At 42.8% G+C, this 14708-nt stretch overlaps 1 protein-coding gene across 1 annotated transcript in view; it reads left to right on the top strand.

Moving 5' to 3' along the window:
• LOC128440196 (transcription initiation factor TFIID subunit 4) overlaps positions 1–14708 on the top strand; it is an 87656-nt gene that overhangs the window by 69340 nt on the left and 3608 nt on the right. The window lies entirely within an intron of this gene.

Below are 14708 nucleotides of genomic sequence, written 5' to 3'. Positions count from 1 at the left end.
CATAATGTCAAGAAGATTGTAATATTAGTTTGACTTTACGTCTCAAGGCGATTGTGCATTTCCAGCGAGGACACAAAGGAGACAGAGTTGAGTCTTCAGAATGGTTGCAGGGGCTCCTTGGCCGGATGCCTTGCGTTCTTAGAGCTTTAACACAGTGCACTTTGCCAACTTTCCCTTCCCCTGCACAACGCAGAGCACAGTGGTACCCACCAGTGGTTACTGCACTATGGACTGTGGGTTAAAGCATTTAAAATGCAGCTATAGCATTTGCATGAAAAGATAAATACATGTGGAATACATTTATACATGTATCCACTTCCATTTCAGTTTGTATTGAAATGCTAGTCATTTTTTAAATTATGTTTTGTTAGTTGCTCTTTTAGAAAATATTAAAATACTCATAAAGTGGCCGATAATGGCTTTGTCTCTTTTTCTCTCGCTTCTCACCTTCTTATCTATAATATTCAAACTGTATAGAATTAATAATCCATTCTAGACCTTATGGTATAGAGTAGTTTCACCTTCAGGATCAAAGTGACGATGTACAATTGCGGAAGCGAAAGAGGATGCACTTCTGCTCAATGCTGCCTGTAGCATTAATATAATATTCCTTTAATATTTGTATGATCATTCAGTAGCATCCGAATTATACCCCAGAGAAAGCCATCTCTATAGAATTTTACAGAAGACAGAACCGTAGATACAGCGTTATAGAGATTATAGAGTTCTAGCGATATAGACCTTTACTATATTTTAATATAACGTGGACGTGGTAACGTCTCTGAGGGCACACTAACAGCACCATGTTCAGCTGTAAAAACCCTTTGATGATTAAGGTTTAAAAGATAAGTTATAATATATAATTATTATAATGCGTCATGTCCAGCAAAAAGAGTTGTCCTACATAAAATGTGTATTATTCTAATAGCAGTTCTATTAAAGTGAAATTATAATTGCAATTATAGAATTTGAAATGTCATAATTATGTTTATGTAGTCCTGCAATTAAATCCCTTGTGAGTGTGTGGGTCTTGTGGGAGCAGGGGGTTGCTCTGATTGGGCCGTCTCCCCTGTTAAAGAATAGCGAATCAGCTACAGGATATACGTTATGTGTCACATAGCAGGGAGATAGGCCTAAATAAGTAAATCACAGCTAAAACTGAAAATAACTTTAACTTCCAATTAAATGTTGACCTGAATAGTAAATACTGGTGTAAATAAAAGCCTATGGCCATACTAGCAGCCCTGTAAGGCTCTTCTTACACACATCATGCTAACGTGTTAATGGTGCCAATGCTAACATGATGATATTTAGCAGGTATGTTAACAATTCCTATCATCTTAGTTTAGTTTTAACATGGTAACATTAGCTAATTAGCACTAAATACAAAGTTCAGGAAAATAAAAAGTAATTCATCCTCTGGAATCCATATTCAGTGCATCCACTTTAGGCATTGTTCAATTTTTTAGGGTTGGTTGCAAGCATAGACCTGAGATGTAGACATTGGTAATTTAGGGAATCACTGAGTGACCTGAACTGAATGAACTATGTATAGAATGAGGGAGAAGAAGAGATGCTGGTAAGTGTATTGCATACTCAATATATGCTAAATGTCAAATTGACTTGGCATCATGACTTTAATTCCTTAATTCACTTAAAATTGCTGAAAGGGTTTACACACACACACACGGGCAGTCCAGCACTCAGGTCATTGAGGCTTAAGGTTCCTGTGAATCACACTCAAAGAGATTATTAAACATTGTCAACGAATGAGAAGGATTCTCACCTCTCATACGTTGTTCCACCATATCTTAATCCGGTCACACATGAAAGAGAATGTATAAATCACTGATTCTATATTTTTGCTATACAAAGGCTATATTTTTTAGATGTACTACACACTGACATATCAATGGATATTGATAAATTGTTTATACCTGATGATGCTCCAACAAAGTAGAATATCAGAAGTCATAACCTCGATAAATCTCAAATTGCCCTAAAGAGACGATAATAAGCTATATGGATCCTTTTTTAGGAATTCATGATTGACAGCATTTACAAACCTTTTCAAGAAAATTGCTGAATGGAATTTGTTATCTTTAACTCCCAGAACAGGTGTAGGACCATTTTGGTCTTATAATTCAGTGTTCTGATCTTACAGAGAATTAGTTAGAATTACGTTTCATTCACTAGAGCATCACTCTTTCTTTCTTGTCAGGACTCCCTCCTGAAAGGGCTGGTTCAACCCCTTGAGAGATTGGATTTCAGGATGGTCTTGTGGTTTATTCAACCTTGGGCTCGACCTAGCACTGGTTCAATCTTCTAGGAAAGGTTAAGTCAGAAAGATGAGGAGTTTAGCTGATGCAAAAACTAAAATCCTTAAAACTGTTGAATCCGTCCTCTTGAATATAGATTCAACAAATGATTTTAAATGTAGTTGACGCAGGCCATTTTTGAATAGTTCCTAAATAAACCGCACATTTATATATGTACATAAATGTGAACATTAGTATTAACACTGTAATCTCTTTATTTAGATAAGAAGCTCCTATATATCCATATTCATTGCAAAGCAGTGATCCCCCTCATTCCTGGCTCTAAAACTTTGCCCTGAAATAATGGTTAAATATACAGTTTTGACAACAAAGTTGAGCCCCAGGCACTTAAGAGATACCCATCTTAAAGAAATTAATTACCTCCCTTGTTAATCTTGATATAATTAAATTTCTGAAGAATGAAATTTGCTGCCTTTTTTTTCCCACCCTCCGCCTCGCTGCTACGGAGGCGGGTCGATCATGGCTGGCTCTCTAGCTAGCCTGCTGGCCAGGGACATGGGGACAGCCTAACATCCTGGGCCCCCATGCTGTGCTATATACCACACTGTGCAAACCCACTCTCCTCATCCTACGCCTTCACCACTCAGGGATAAGCTGAGAAAACGCCTCGATCGATGCTTTACCGTGTTGCGCCTGCTTCTGTTTCCCTCCATCCTGGAGGAGATAGGAACTATGGGCCTCCAAATTCTTACTCTTAACATGTGATAATGTTGTCGAACGACTGGAGAGTTTAAAGCGCGGGCGCTGCTAATGAAGTTGTCAACATTGAGCCTCTGAAACGTACACGGCTGAGCCCCGGAGAGCTCTTTCTGTTATGGCTCACTTAAGAAACTCCTGTGTCTCTGGGTTATTTATAGGACCTCCTGCAATACAGTTACATTTAACCCTGATAACTTTCAGGGAGCAGTACATGTTCTTATCGCTATGTGTTTAAAATTGTTTTCCTTTTGACTTTTTAAGTTTTATGTCAGCTCTATTGTCAGCTGTCAGGTCTTGAGCCTGGGGAAAGAAAGGAGGAAAAAAGATGGATAAGATTTTCATTAGGTGCTGGCAGGGGGGCAGAAGAATGCCAGGCAGGGTGGATGAGAGGGGGTAATATGTACAGAGTAGGCAAAATACTACGAGTCGATGGCAGAAATGCCAACACAGAGAGTAGTTTGAGTTTTCCAGAATCTGATTCAGGACTTTTCATTGTTGAGTAGTGTATCATGCAAGCAGCAGTTCTCTGCTTTTCACTAAATACTAAATAATTGAGCAGCATGTGTACATTTACTGCATCATGGCTGATTTTTACTAGTTAGATTTTTTTATGTTAAGTTGCACTCACACGTTTCAGCTGAAATGGTCTTTGTTGAAGACTAACCCTTATAAATAATGTATGTAGGAATGGCATTGGAAGTGAATGTTTTGTATTTCAGTAATATTATGCAATTTGTTTTGTTGTAAATATTTCAAATCTATTGAATGATCCTGTATGATAAAAAATTAGAATTAATTCAATTTTAAATGTAAATGTAAAAATCACTCACAAAATTAGCATCAGATTTAAAGCACTGATCTAAATTGCTTATTTATATTTGTTGGCTATGGTCAGTTTAAATTTAGCCACGGTTAAGGTGAAATTGAGCTCTGTTTACTAGTGGATTTATCAGCGAGTTGATCATTCTCACCGTTAGAAACTACTGCTGTTAACTACACCCATTACTGCCCTCTCTAAGCTTTTTCCTACAGACCTCAGAAGTTCATTTCATCTCCCGCTGGGAGAGGTCCTGCTTTGGCTTCCAGTTACACTTACACCACCCCTCGTAACCTGGACCGACCACCATCTGCTTTACTGAGCAGAGACGGTCCATGTAAATGAGTTGCTAAAATAATAATACATTTCTTTTTTTGCGATTCTGTTGAAAGACAATTTATTTTAACTGTTTATTGCAAAGAATTTGTTGTGATACAGTGTCCCCTATTTTGTCTTTTAACAGAAAAACAGAACATCTAAAATTAGCTTCAGAAAATCGTGAAAGAGAACAAACAAGGCGATCCATTAGTGAGGATGGGTTATTGGCTGACTTGCCTCTTCTCATGGCGGCCCATTAAAAGTGGTAATGTCTGCCTCCAGCAGTGCCTGGGGAAGAAGAAGGAGGCCATGGAAGGCATATTTCACATGCATCAGACACTAGAATTAAATAGACCAATGTTCCCTAAAAAGACTGAAGTACATCTCTTTCTGATGTGCGTCCCGGGCAAAAATTCATTGATCTTAGAATGTCCCTTGGCAATTATAAAATATTAAATCCAAGTCGCACTTTTCGGCTCAGCTTAATTTTTTTTCCCCTCGCTTTCCACTGCTTTCCATTTGACCAATTTAGAAAAAAAAGTTGGAAACGGATGGCCGTGAAAAAAAAAAGGCACTGATAATAAAGACTGTTCCCACTTTTAGATATCTTTGTTATGTTTCTGTATTGTTTTTGCAGAAAATCTCCGATCATTAAGTGGGATGAGGTCCCGGCAAGGCAGAGAGCGCCTGAAACATGTCGTATCTCTGCGTCGGAGCAGTGTTATCCAGGAGCTCAAAGCACAGGGAGTTGAGCTCACAAGGGAGAGACATTCTGTGTGACATCTTTATTTCTGAACACAAGGCTGATGCCCATTTCAGCTCTCTGGGGGTGACAAATATCCGTCAGCTGCTTTCCATTAGGTTTGTGGCCCTGGTGCCCGCCTCCCTTTATGTCCCTCGGAGATTACGGAAAGGGGTCCGCAGTTAATTGCCCAAATCATTAAATTTATCATATATCTCAATAAATATAATGAGCCAGCTGTTTGACAAGGTACACAGTTCATTAAGTGTCCTTGCTTGTTTGTCGTTTCACTAATTAAGATTTAGAATCGATCATTGAGTGTGTAATGTACAGTGCAGCTCGGCTTGCTCAAACGAAAAAAAAGGAATGGCATCCGCTCGCTAAAGCTTTACCATTTAGCACACTGACTGCAATGGGAATTAGACATCCTATGCTAATTAGGGAGGCCAATTAACTGTGAAATTCAGGCGTTTTTTGACAAATAATCTCAGCAGAATTCAGACATCACCATGCACATGAGTGTTATCAGTCCTGGTCTCCTACAGGGAGAGGATAAAGGCTACTGGCTCCCCTTGTGTTTTGATATGTTTATATAAATATATATTTATATGTGCTGTCAGTTAGAGTGCAGTCTGCTAATGTCTCAGAGTGCCTGAATTGGCCGACTCTTTGTTTCATGTTTAAACAATAGGGTCGATTTAATGGAACTGTAAGTGCGCTAAGAACCTCAACAATAATATGTCAGTGTTTTCCGAGAGAATCGTTTTTGCGATAAGCACAGATTCCTGGTAGTATGAGGTCTGGCTATTAATCACTAGTACAACAATATTGCATTTGACCGCATTTGACAGAGCAGCTGTCCAACGTTTGACCTCCGTTCACTTCCTGAAACAAAGAATGGGCATCACCAGAAAACTACAATGTTTCTGTGTCTCTCATTCCCACTTTGATTCATGATCACATGTATTTTTTAGATTGTATAAATTATGTATTTGTTGGACTAATGAAAGCCCTCCACTGATAGAACTTTGGAAGAGTTGTGAATAGCTAAATGTGGCCTCCGTCAGCCGCATCGTGTCACTGCAGCTCTGAGCCATAGATGTGGTTTGGCTGGGGAAGAAAAGTCATGCCTGGCTTTTTGGAGCGATCTCTATGTTTACATACAAGGTCCACAGAGCCACAAAATGTAAACACACCTCCCCGACTGGTCTCTGTCCCCACACAAGGCTGCTTTTTGTGTGTGTTTGTGTGTGCGTTGAGATGTGTGCAGCAGCGCAATGTGTGTGTGGTCTGACTCATTGACAAACAGGCCCCTGCTGTCTGTATAACCTGTCCAACCTATCTCCACTGCTTTGTTCCTGTAGTACAACACATTTAACCGTGCTTGGGTTGGCGCTCTCTGTTCAGTTTCTCATAGAAAGCCGCCATTACGCCATTGAAGGAAATGGCTGTGGGTATGTGCTGAAGCTGTTTGGATACCAGGCAGCGCCGGAGGTGTGTTTGCTGGGCGCCGGTGGGCAACTCCTGCAGCTGCCCGCCTCAGGTTCAGGAAGAATTGAGTACTTCCTTTTACAAGATGTGTAATTATTATGGCAGACAAGGGTGTGGGTATAAACCAAGTCAATATGTAGATAAGCGTTATACACACACACTCACACACACATGCACACACAGCTGCCTGGAAAATAATGCTGTTGTATGTGGTATAATAAAGCAGGTTGCCAAAATGCTGTGCAGGTAGGAAGGAAGCCTTCTGGGCCTGTGGAGGAGGAATCTGATGGGAGGAATGAAGCCTGCAGGAAAGTGCCAGCAAAATCGTAATGAAGAACTCCTTCACTGATTCCAAGTTTTACAATGCTGCCTGCCATTTTTTACCCCAACCCACCCCGGTTCCCTAATTGACAGTATATATTGTGCCATTTTAATATTGACCTCGTTGTGCCAAATGTGCTACATTTTGTAACAACTCGTCTCCTCTCTGTCTTCCAGCAGAGCTTCTTGTAGTTGTAGCGCAGTGTATTTTTACAAAAGTTGAATTAACGTCATCATTTTCCCAGAATGCTGAAGGAATCATTTATTACTGAATCGCTGTGAAACCCCTGTCATCCTCGCAGCTTGTTGGATGAAAAACCATGACACAGGGGGTCACAAATGCTCACAGAAGCTCTCTTTAAAAAAAAAGAAACTCCTCCAGTGAAGTTATGGCTCGTCTTTCTGGGCCATCTAAATTTTGCACTTTCCCCAGAAGAGCCAGGATCTTAATCAGACCTGCTCTTCAGACAGCCGTTTTTTTTCCTGCCTCTCATACTTAGCAGGCGTCGCATCAGGTGCGTGGGGACCAGTGACGGCCCCCCCCCGGAACGGAGCCTGTGATGGCTAAATGGAGTCAAAAATGGCCCCATTTGTGTCAATTTGAGATCAAGGACCAATTCACGGTGTGATGCTGCTGCCGTAAATGTGTGTTCTAATCTCCTCCATCTGCATATCCACTGTGGCCCCTCGGTGCATCTCTTTTCTTGTGAGGGAAATGTGTGACTGCTCATATGAGGATTTATGTGAAGACTGACAGTTCAGGGTACTGTGTCTGCGGCGGGATCCGTCTCTTATCTCATTCTCAAGTCAGTGTGTGTTAGCGCCCGTGTTGCTGTGCTAATCATTGCCGTGCTATTCTGTTGGATAGCCTACTCTTTTCCCTAATTAGGCCATTTGTAGGATGCGTTCCCCTCAGCCTGGTCATTTATGTTCAATACCAGTTTGAACTGATAGGCTTTTGTTAACTGGTTGTTCCTATTTGGAACGTTTCACAAAGACATCAAAGCGTGGACCACAAGCCTCATTTGGCAACTTCTCCCAGCTACTCATCGGCTGCAAAACACCCCGGTGCCTTGATTATTAACTCAGTCACCGCCCTCTCATTCAACTTGAATTAAAAATTAAAAACCGGCAGAAATGACAGTGCCACACCATTGAAAGTAAAGCGTGCAAAACCAACAAGGGCTCATTAGTGAGTAGTTCTGAAGACAAGCATTCTGACTTGAGACTCATTACACTTCTCCTATTTTAACTCTAATTGGGTTCATTTTATATATGAAACGCTTTGAATATTTAATGTTGAAAAAGTTCTACTTCTGGTACTTTATGTAGGCAAAGATACTTGGCCCACGTTAATTGTCCAGGTCATCGCGGAGGCTGTTAGTGGTCCCTCATTTCCCCTCGCTCTCTCTCTCTCGCTATAGAAAACACTAGAGCAGAGAGAGAAAGACTCTGAACACATGGCGGCATGGTGGATTGTTGATTGGATCACAATCTTCAGACAAATAAAGCCGATTAACAAATCCCAACAACAACAAAATCATCGTCTGGATTGGCCGAATGTAGACAGTAGGATTTAATCAATAGCCAATAATAACCAAAATGTTATTACCCACAATCCTTAATGGTGTTGCCAACTTACAGTAACTTACAAATATCCAGCTAATAAAGCCTGTGCAGTATTTAGTTGTAGTAGTTCAACTAGCCAGGCTCAGAGCATTTTAATTAAACAGATTAAAAACAATGTTATGGTTTCCTCCTCTGCTTGCCTTCACGTGATCTTTTGTTTCTCTCAGGTTGAAAAGAAAGAGAGGAGGGGGGTGGTGGTGGTAAGATTGTGTTCCCAGGCAGGAAAGTTTGAAGTTCTTTGTTTGGAAGCGAGGTTCCGGGTGCAGCGCACTGTTTAGCTCGGTGACCCTGTGACTGTCTTCTGAGGAATTGTATAAGCAGCCCTGCAGAATAGTGCTCCGGGGTCGGCTTTCATCTTCGCAGTAACCTGTGGACTTTGAAACTCAGGGCGATGGAATTGCAGCTTTGTCAGTACACTACTAATTAGAAAATTCCTGACCTCGAGCAAGATGTTTTAATTATGTGTTGTGTCAACGAGTTTGCAGATTTAATCCACCGTTGATACACACTCAAGTGTGCAAACTGTGTCGCACATTGTAGTAGACAAAGTGAAATGGTGAAGGGGCATCTTGCTCCACGTTTCACTGCCCCACATAACCTTACACCTTCACTGCAACATGTTTGTTAAGAGCCATCACATGCTTAAGTAGCCAAATTAGACGTGGAGTTAATGTGTTAGCTCGTGGAAAAGCTGGTCTGATTTGCCTTGGTTTGTGGGAGGCTGAACAATGTGACAGTATTGTGCTGGGTGTGAGAGCTCTCTGTTGCAGTGAGTCAGTGTGAGGGAAGGCAGGAAGGGGTTAAACAGAAATTGAGCGGGGATGCTGGGGGCAGCAGTGCTGCAGAACATAGCAGTGTTCGTGCGAAGGCAAGTCATTTCCCGAAACACTGCAGACACATGGCCTGCGGCACTCTAAAACCTTTGGAGACCAAAATGGCTTGCAGGAGTTAGAAGTAATAAGGTGTTTTTTTGCCTTCTTTCTCCTTGACTGAAATTCTGCACGGTTGCTATGCATTGCCATGGAGCCGTGTAGCTGTTTTTATGGTTTATGTGGGTATTAAGATGCTCTGCAACTGGCCATTTTTGAGATTTGTTGTTCTTTAGTTGTGAAGCAAATGGAAGTTGTTTGTTTGGAAAGTAATTTCCCCAATTTTTTTTTTTTTTGCCATGATCAGAATGCTCGACCTCCCTCTTTGTATTTCCCCTTTTCTTTCTCTTTGCAGTACAAAATAACAAATTAAAAGAAGCACATATAAGACTAGAAAAAAAAACTGGCAAATGTGATACACTGTGCTCCATTTTTTCTAGAAACACAGTCACTGTAGCAGCTTCTTGTTTAGAGTTTACCACAGAAAAGGAACCTGCAATAGGAACAAAGCCGTCTGTGTCGGTGCATGAACCCAAAGCTGTGGTATTAGTCCATCTTGACCTCCCTGATTATCGGTGGACTGAACCAAAACCCTTTTCATCCTCTCCCCTGGTTCTGTTAATCTTTGCTGCCTTGCCTGCTTCAAAGAGAGGCTCCGGCATATAATCTGGGTATGTACATCTGTGAATTATTATTCTAATTCTTTATACGTTTATTAGAGCTGAATAAACTCCACATCAAATACATCACTCGGGCGATGTCAGAATGCCCGGGGCAAATCAGCCGACATCTGTTAACTCTTTCAAAATGGCCTCATCCAGCATGTCTGTGGGCGTAGAGCAGCGAGAGAAAGGAGAGGCGAGAGAGCGCGAGCGAGAGAGAGAAAGTCTCTGTTGCTGATTAATGGCGGCCGTAGGAGATGCGTTTCAGGCCGAGTGTGGAGATGAAGTGGGTCTGCACTCCCACGGCTGGGCTCCGCACTGTAAACACCGCAGAGGGACGGGGCCACGTTCCCCGACTGAAATGTGGCGTGGAGGAGAACATGTGGAAGAGCTTTGCTTCCTGGCACCTAGTCAGTCAACCAGACAGTCAGTCAGTCCTTCAGTCAGTAAATTAGTCAGCCAGTCAGTGAGTCAGCCGGGCCCGCAGCCAGTTAGCCAACAAGCTGGTTTTTAGTTAGCCCATCAGTCAGCATATCAGGCGGTCCTTCAGTCATCCAGCATGTCCTCCAGTTTGTCTGTCAGGTCCTCCTGATGAGATCACGTCCGTCACGTGTACCTGACTAACCACACGCCTTCTTTTTGAAGCGTCTACCAGCCAGTTTGCACTCAGCATTGCCTGCTACCTGCCAAATTGGTACACAGAATCTCTGACTAGTGGCTGCTGTTAATTTCCACCCTGGCTTTAACTTCATAAAACACCACCTGGTTCAGCTTTTGCTTCACTTCTTTGTTTAGCTTGTCAACAGTCTGTCTCTGTTGTGCTATATATGTCGTCCTTGCCTGGAGCGCAGACATCAGACTATAAACGGATTTTTCCGGCATCAAAGTCCCAACAACAACAATAGAGTAATGTTGCATCACGCACAGCTTATCTGTTTCACAACCAACATGGGGCTAGCCTCTATCTTTCAAATATGAATGCTGAGCAATGCTTTTACCCCAGTTTGAGTTGACACAGTGTGTTAGCTGCTGTATCGTACATGTGTCTGTGTGTGTGTGTGTGTGTGTGTGTGTGTGTGTGTGTGTGTGTGTGTGTGTGTCTGTGTGTGTGAGATCTCCGACTATGTCTGCAACTTCGGCTGTGAGGAGTTGAGTGCTGAGACAGCAGCTTGGCCCTGTGCAGGGGCCGAGCAGCTCTCTGTGCCTGGCAAAGTGGGCCATTAACCCACCGCCCTGAGGTGTGACCTGGGCCAAATCCAATATTGGCTCCGGCATCAAGGCACAGGTGCCATTCAGGGTTCAAAGCCACAGATCAGCAAGAACCCCACGCAGCACCGCTCCTGCCCCACACCCCTCCCCTCGTTCTCAAAGAATAAAGGACCAAATGTAAATTCCTCAAGACACAGGCATCACTGCTGCCGCTGCACATTTTGAAAACAAGGAGTCAAAAGCTCGAGTGAGAGAGAGGGTGAAAACATACATTATTAATCAGAAGTGAATTTAGCAAAATACCAATTGTGTGACCTGCCAAAAAAGTCTGATTTATTTTTCTCTACATATGAGTATCATAGATGTACTGAACAATGGGTGAAGTGTCTAAACATAGTGGATCAGCCATTACATTATAGGATAATGTGACTATTCACATTGTGGTTCTGAATGTGTGTGATGCTCAGCAGCATTTCTTCACTGGCATCATGTGACCTGCAATCATGAATTTTGTCACCAAACTGATATATGACCACCCATAAAAATACTGTAGGTTCACATATCATTTTTGTAATGCTCACTAGAGCCTCAACTGCATATTAATCCACTGAAAATATAATATATACAAAATAGGGCCGAGCTACAATGCATGGCCGAGTAATGCTTTGCTAACAACCTACAGTTCACGGGGGGGGGGGGGGGGAGCTGGAGCCGATCCATGTGACGCCAGGTGAGAGGCGGGTACACTGGTCAGGAACATACAGAGACAAACCATTCACGCTAATGTTCACACCATATGGTCAATTTAAAATCTCTAATTAACCTAATCCCCAATCTGCACGTTTTGTGACTGTGGGAGGACACCAGAGAAAACCCATGCACATAGAGGGCACACGTGCAGAACTGGGATTCAAACCAGGAACCTTCTTGCTATAAGGCGGCAGTGCTAACTACCCCTGAGAATGAGTGGGCTTTGAGGTTTTTAATGGAATTTATAGACAGTAAGGAAAATGTTTTACTTGTTGTGGATTACCTCTCTATTGGCAAGTTCCATCATTTATAAATAACCTATTAAAGTTGCTTATAATATGTCTACAATACTGGTGACACATGGTTGGAGTTATGTTCAGTTCATGCACACAAGGGGTTAGTGACACTGGAGTAGTGCATTTGTCTGATAATGTGAGCATGGGCGGAATTTGTCACAGGTGTCTGGTTTTCTTTAAGTGTGTCTTTTATTACATTCTATTGTTTTCCATACACTGTGTTACGCTAATTGTCTGCTACACAAAACAGACTCACGGTCCCTGCTCTTGTGTGCATGGACATGTGTTTGTAGAGAGTGAAATAGTGTAAAGCAATGTCAGGCCCATTGGCACTTTGTCATGGCTTTCAACAGAATGTGGCTGAAGACCAGAGCCAGTGAAGAGGCCTCACTACAGATGAGCCTCTCCTCTCCTCTCCTCTCCTCTCCTCTCCTCTCCTCTCCTCTCTTTTCCTCTCCTCTCCTCTGTTTTTCTCTCTGTCCCTGGCTCCAAACAAGTCAAATGTCTGAAGAGATGTATCGAAGTATCCCTGTGCGTTCTGTACGATGGATATGTCATATGACATAATGCCTCCGAGCGCCCATCACAGATAAAATGACAGATGCTGTTTTTTGCCTCATGGATCTTTCTTGGCCAAGCTGATTTTGAGACTTTCAGTTCTGCTCTCCTCTCCTCGTCTCTCTCTCTGTCCCTCTCTCTTTGTGCCTCTGCTCTCCTGCTCTTTCTCTTTTTTATTTTCATGCAGCGTAACCTTACAAAGCCTGCCATTTTGTTTTCTCATTGAATTTGAGACACAATGACTGTGTAATTACTGGCGACAGGGAAAGTGTGGTCGTTGATGTTTCACTTTCCTTTTTAACTGACACTCAGCCATCTGCTTGAGAGGGATGGGTCTGCAGAGATACCAACAACAACATACCGGTGTTTGGGTGGTTCTGTACGCTTGGTACGTGGAGGGCATATGAAGACAGACGGATGAGGAGCGGCTGTGTTGAGTGAATCGCTGGATGAGCGTTGACCTTTCTGCCTGTGTTTGGATCACTTAAGGCTGCCCCTGTCCCTGAAAGGACATTCTGGGAGCTGTGGCCCACTACCTGTGCCGTAATGTCTGCCTGTACTCCCATCGTCTCCACTGTGGTCCTGGCACCACCCCAGCACTGCCCGCCTGTGGCGACTACTGCCCATCCGTCCAGGTGGATGGATGGCTTTGATTGGTAAAATCTGTGGCCCTGTCGCCGGGCTCGCTTGTGAGTGGCAGTAATTGGCATGGCAGTAGGCAGTCCCATCTTTCACATGTGGTCAGCCATGATTGACCTGATAAGGCCGGGGTCGCCCCCCCCCCCCCCCCAGAGTGAGGGTCTGGTGTGCCCAAGGGTGACGAGGAGCCGGCTGTACTGGCTGCCTCAACCCTGTCGTCGAGGTAAGTTTGTGGGAACACTGGCCTGGAAATCGTCACTCGTCGTCCTGTGTCCCGGGGTCAGAGAGTGTACAGAGGGAAATTTGAGACAAGGCATCGTCGTACAGTGTACACAAAGACAAGCTCACAAGGGGGCGGTTGCTGTCGAGACTTTGGTTTGGTTCTTGTAAATTCATACGCATCATATGTTTGCGATTAAGGCCTGTCTGTGCTGTGTGTTTACAGAGTGGTGCAATCAATGTAATTGTGAGAGGGTGTTCCTGACTGGAATGTCTGTCTTATTTCTCTCTGCCTGGGTTCAAGTGGGCACTTGCTGGTTTTGTTTCCCAATGTTTCTCATTTACAAATGTAAATGCAACTCTTGATTTGTATCAGCCTCTGTATACTCTCCCTTTTTTATCGTTCTCATTTTTCCTGGATCAAATTCAAACAACAAGGGCTCAATTTCAGAGTGGGACGTCAGCTCAGATCTATGTCAGCAGCGTTGTTTACTTAGAGGGAAAATCTGTTCATATTTCGGGGGATGTAAAGAGCCATAAAACACCCTTAAATAAAAATGATGCTTTCCTTTGCTGTCGGAGCTCGTTGCCAGTGTTTTTCTCAGTCTCGTGTTCAGCCTGTTTAAAAAAGTCTAAGAGCACTTCAAGCTGCACCTGAAGATCTGGATGTTATTAGTGGGTCTTTTTGATCTTATTGCTGCTCTGCCAGAGGGATTAGTTTTCCAAATTGGAGGTATATATTTGTTTTGATGACACAGCATTGATATTGTCATTGTGTTTGCCATTCAACATTACTTCATTTGGTGAATGGCTAACATGATGTTGCTTACTCTTTGGGAGTTTCAGGGTTAAACAGCGTTGCAGCCAAATCCAATCAAACTGAAGTAAGTGGTGACCACTTCTTCAAACGTAAAAAAAAAACACAGAAAAGGCCTCCATTTAAAGGTCGGGGCTGATACCACTGGAGCAGTATGGAGGCATTTCATTTTTTCCAAGTCTCAAGAAGAGGTCACCAGTTAATTCAATTGTATTAATCTATCAAGACAAAATAAGGACACATTCTTAGGAGCACAGTAAAGTAGAAAATCCAGTTAAGGAAACCCGAGTTATTTATTGCTTCAAAGAAGTGCATACTTATTTAAGCTTTCAG

The sequence above is a fragment of the Pleuronectes platessa genome, chromosome 1 (genome assembly GCF_947347685.1).
Source record: "Pleuronectes platessa chromosome 1, fPlePla1.1, whole genome shotgun sequence".
NCBI lineage: Eukaryota > Metazoa > Chordata > Actinopteri > Pleuronectiformes > Pleuronectidae > Pleuronectes > Pleuronectes platessa.
This window is presented reverse-complemented; position numbering and strand designations above follow the sequence as displayed.